At 31.7% G+C, this 5,593-nt stretch overlaps 1 long non-coding RNA gene across 2 annotated transcripts; it reads right to left on the bottom strand.

The window, feature by feature from the left end:
* Window positions 1-631: 631 nt before the first annotated feature.
* LOC145640913 (uncharacterized) lies at window positions 632-4,795 on the bottom strand. Of its 2 annotated transcripts, XR_014115006.1 has the most exons (5): window positions 4,616-4,795; window positions 2,353-2,411; window positions 2,119-2,228; window positions 1,686-1,813; window positions 632-1,116 (listed from the first exon to the last, which is right to left on the bottom strand). It is a non-coding gene; the product is annotated as an uncharacterized LOC145640913 (long non-coding RNA). The 2 variants fall into 2 exon arrangements; XR_014115005.1 differs by lacking the exon at window positions 2,119-2,228 and having other exon boundaries at window positions 4,616-4,791.
* Between the last annotated feature and the right edge of the window lie 798 nt (window positions 4,796-5,593).

Here is a 5,593-nt window from a genome sequence, read left to right on the forward strand (position 1 = left end):
GTGGGTGGTGGGTTTTTTTCAATTTTTTTTTTACATATTTTTGTTTTTGTTTTAAATTTTTTTATTTGGACCAATTATTGAGTGCCACGTGGCATTATTAACCTTAATGACTAACGGTGTTAACCTCCATTGGTCATTAATGGCATGTTGTGACATTTCCATAAAACTGAAGGTTATATGGTGTATTAGAAAGTTTTTGGTGGTATACGGTGAATTAAGCTTAAACTCAGTGGTATTTGGTGAAAAATCCGTACTTTTTAATTCTTATATAACACTCACTTATCTTTAGTAACAATGTTCATCATATAGTATCACTTTATCCGACATTATGTATCACTTTTTAAAACTAATGTAACACTTTGTTGATTATTATGTAACAGTTTTCAATCATCTTTTGACATACGGTAACACTTAATTCAACATTATGTATCACTTTTTATAAACTAATATAACACCTTGTTAACTAATAGGTAACATTATCACAAGGGTCCACAACTACTACTGTTTTACTACTATAATTATTTAAAATATGAAACTCTTACATTTTTGTAAATATAAAAATAATATTAGAATGTACAAGAACCACAAATGAGAAATTAACATATACAATAGACAATAATTTGAATTGATAAATTAAAATTTTATAATTTTTATAAAATTAATATCCATTAACACCAATATTTTTGTTTGGCTAAATAATCTAATAATTAAAACAAAAAGAAGTCAACTTTGGTATCTAGACCACCAAATTACAAAACAGAAAAGGGAAAATAATAGTCAGCGTAGTAGCCAGATATTGTAGCAGCAGCTAGCAGACATCAGTAGCAACGGACACTAGTAGCAGCAAAGGCATCAGTAGAAATGGATACTAGTAGCAGCAGACAACAGTAACATCAGCAGTAGAGGTAGTGGTAACAGTGATAGTGACATCAGAAACAATAATAGCAAGAAGTAGCATCTAAGTTGAGAGTTGTGGGCTTGTTTTGTGAACTAAACAGGGAACCAAACAGTAGATTTGTAGACCTAAAAGCTTGCAATGAAAATCCATGAAGCACTTGAGTGATTTCATAGCTAGGATGATATTGATAAGGATTGAATAATCACGGCTAGGTGAACCTTCACATAATTAGAATATCAAAAACCATCAAACAAAACCCTTTCAAATTGAACAAAATCACATATAAAATTTTCATAAACAGAAGAATATTGAACTCATAAAGACATGCAGAATAAATGCAGGGCACTTAAAGTTGCAAATGCCTCTAGCATTTTTGCCTTCTCGTGAAACTCAATAAATTAAAAAAAGATGCAAGGAAAATGAACAGAACAAGTCTATGATTCAAAAAGTATCTAATATACATTAACAATATTAACTGTTTGAACCAAAGGTAGAAAGTTTCATGCGCTAATGCTCAAATAACAAACTCTGAAATGATATTCAACTATTCAGTCTTGCGGTCAAAGCTTCAAGCTTTTCTTATAGTAGCTATTATCTAATATCTACTATCAGCCCACTTTTATCCTTTATTCATCGTTTGTAAACATGAAAGAGCAAATTTGATGTCATATTGGTGTAAAATCATAAAAGGACACTAGCTCAAGACAGATACTGCTGAAAATTGGTGTAAAACATTCATTGTCCAACTTCTAAAAAAATTTCATTAGGTTCAGTCGAGAATTCTTACCTTCAGACCATCTTTGAGCTCCAAGCTTAAACATGTACCTTACACTTCGTCCTTGAAATCTAAAAAAGAAACTAATTTCTTGGTATCTTTCCTCGTAGCATATGTAACCCCCTACTGCTACCCCTACCCTGAAAGAGATATTAACCATAATAAAGTACAATGAAAGGACTGAAACTCATAATTTTATGTTATTAAGAAGTTAAGATATTTGGAGCAAGGTGGCTGCATTAAGACATGTATCAAATATAAATAAAGCTTTACTTCACTAACAGCTACTAACATAATGCAAGTATTTAAAAAAACTGGCACAGACAAGTTTCCAGCTTATTTAGCTATGTTAGTTGAATATATACTCATCTTGAAGCACTTAGTAAAGTGACTCCATGCCAACTTAATTACGACTTTTTATCTAGCCCCATCTAGCTTTGCATACCTTAATATTGTATTGATGATAACAGCTATAACCTTCACCTATTCATCCAGCCCCAACTTGCACTCTTTGAAAAGGTAAAAGTGCAACAAAGTAGGAAAATTGAAGTGGTTCTGCAAATCGCCACTAATATCATTTGAGATTCTTACTACAAACTAAACAAAAGAGTGTTGTAGATTCACATGAGATATTCCCTCTTATAATCTTTCTCAAATTATGTCAATAGCAGAAATTTACCTCAGTAAGCCGCCACAACTCCTTGCTGCCCAATCACCTGGATATCACACAGCTCAAAACTGCACAAATATAAACATTTCCACTATAATATCAAACCTTGAATGAATTTAACTTGCAAAATAAAGGTCATATCGAGTAAGTTATGTAGCACAACACTAAATGTAACTACTAACTTTACAAAAATCATAACACAAGTTTAAATAAGAAAATAAAACACTTCAATGAATCCATGATAGTTTGTCAACTCCAAAAAATAAGTTCAAATCAAGGATAATTATTCTAATCAATTGCTCCAGACATGTAACTTTAACGGTTCCATCCAATCCCCAATTTATCATTATTCTCACTACACCTCTTATAATAAATGAAGCTGACTATGACACACTCCCCTTTGCACATAAATCATTACATTTACAAAATATCTAAAGATTCTTTGCATTAGACATTAGCTTAAAAAAACGATATAACACATGGGAAATAGAAGTGGCTAATATCTATAGATGTCATTTATTTTGAGGAAATCTATAGATGTCATTAATTAGAATGTAATTATTGATTTATTATAATACCAAAATATCCCTTACGATAAAAACAATGGAATATATATAATTACTATAGTTCGTAAGGATCCATATTATCTAAGGCCTATTATTTTTGGATGGTTTTACAAAGAAATGTGACTTTCTTTATATAGATACAGGGAGCATTACCTTATGACAACTATAACCATATTTTTGGAGTACAGTCATAAGAAGTGTATGTGTGTTGAAGTGCATATAATATGAGACAATTACATTTCTATATGCAAAATGCAACTTTAAGAGGCCAGGGGTTACCGGGAAATCAACTCTGAAGGTAAGGACAATGAAAGAATTATGTAATATAGCCTTATCTCCAAGGTGAAAATTTTCTTTGGTTCATGTAATGAAGAACTCCTTGCCATGGCCTCTGTACTTATTTGAATGCACTAGGATTGGTAACTTCAGCTTCTCTCGCTAGATTTAATTAAATCATTTCAATAATTTTAAAAATTTATTGAATTATTTCATTTGTTTTACCCTTTAATCCAAGTGATCTTACTGATCAGTTGTCTTAGTTTACACCAACAAATCAAGCCAAGTTAAATTATTTCAAAACCCACTCATCATCTATATACTACAAATACCATTATCGTTGTCGTTTAGTTTGCTAAATTCAAACTTTCTAGTTTTTTCTCATGAAATATTTGCTAATTGTGTTAGTTGCTGAAATAGAGAAAACTAGTGTGTAAGGCAAAGACGGTTGGTTTGTCCAGGGAGGGTGATACTAGCAAAGAAGAACAATCCTGACATAGAGACTAATAAAATAATTCAGAATACTATCAGAGAGGAAACAAGCGAAAAGCGAATGTACTCTGATCATCACTCCCTAGTGCATATTGTTATTGTGGCACTGAAGATGATGGGAGATCTCTCTGGCTTTAAAACGTTAGTTTTTGCAATATATGATAGATTAATAGTCTAAACAGATAAACCATGTCAAGTCAATAATTAGCAGATAAACAAGGTATCAGTCAAATTCATGACTTTACCTCATAATTGGAAGACAACTCAACCATATAATCAAAGAAAAACAGTTTGAATTCTTTCAGATTGATCATCACAAATGAGTTTTATGTATATCAATATATAGAGAATTATTGTTCCACAACTAATTGAGCAGCTTAACTCACCTAAGGGAAACATTTTTCCATAAAAACTTTAGATTAACAATTGAACCGATTTAACTAGAAATTAGAACATATTTTTTTAGGGAAGAACAGATTTAATAACATCAACATTTTTAATTCATAACTTACAAGAATTAGATTTAAACACTAATAGCCAAAAGGTAAAAAGAACTACTAGTAAAAACAATTAAAACTGCAAATAAGAAAAACTTTAATCATCAATTTCATATTAACCATCAAATTGCAAATTACATGGAAACACAAATTTAAACATAAAATCAGAAAAATTTACCCAAAAATTAGAAATATTTTCCTCTTGGAGTATAAAATCTACAACAACAATAACCTACATTACATGCATCTTTCGAATACCTAAGGCAGTAAAATTCGAGTTTACAAGGAATTGTTCAATAGAAAATTAATTATAAACAATAGTTTAATATGATAATCGACGTTAGAACAACCCTAAATTGAATATAATTACAAATAAATTAAGGATAAACCCTAGATTTTAAAATTGAGATTCGATGATTGCATAGAGAAACAACTTGTTACCTAAGAGAATTCGCCTCAAAGGGGAACGTGGAGTGCGCTTCAATGGCAAAGAATGAGAGAGGAGGAGTTGTACGTGGTGGGGGTGCGGGGGTTTGCGCGATGGAGGAGGGTTGTGGTGGAGCTGAAATAATGAAATGCGAGGGGGATAAATGAATTGAAATGCCAATTCAGAGAGCTAAGGAAGAAAGGACAATTTTTTTGTTTTTTTTTTCCTATTAGTGTATAATGCTACTCAATATCAAAGTGTTACAATAAAGTGATACATATTATCAAAGTGTTACAATAAAGTGATACCGAATATAAGTGCATTACAATCAAGTGTTACATAATGTTAAAGTGTTACAATAGTGTTTCTTATAAATTAGTTAAGTTTCTAACTTTCAAAGTGATACTATGTGATGTTACCTTAGGTCATTTTTGCAGTAGTGTCTGAGTGCTCCTTTAGCGGTGAGTGCGCACCTCGAGAGTGAATCTGGGAGCTTGGTGATAGCTCAGCAGGAGCTATCCCATACAACTAGCCCAAATAAAGGGGTACTAACATGAGAACTAACCGTACCGGTAAAAGAACCACTTGTAAGTGGAGAAATTCCTACGCATGATAAAAAGGAATATACAACGTCCTATACTCTCAATAGAAGTTATGGTCAAAATAAAGTCGCATAACCCCCCCATATGTTCATACTCAAGGTATATACGTTCCAAGAGTTTTGATGCGTAATCTCGTTCATTTTACGTTGTTTACATTTTTTTAGCCTTGGTGATGACTCTCAAACCATAACACAATCAATTATTATAAATCATTCAAGCAATCAAACATACCAATTTAATTCTTAGCTTGAATAATTAGTAACCACATACATTTAATGTTGCATCCTTCTTAAACTACTCTAAGTGCATAAAGCACCTCCAATCCTATCCCTTGGTGTTTGATCCTTGTGTACATAGAAATTTGATCCTCGTGTACATAGACACCTAAAT

The sequence above is a fragment of the Chenopodium album genome, chromosome 7, assembly GCF_948465745.1.
Source record: "Chenopodium album chromosome 7, dcCheAlbu1.1, whole genome shotgun sequence".
Classification (NCBI taxonomy): Eukaryota; Viridiplantae; Streptophyta; class Magnoliopsida; order Caryophyllales; family Amaranthaceae; genus Chenopodium; species Chenopodium album.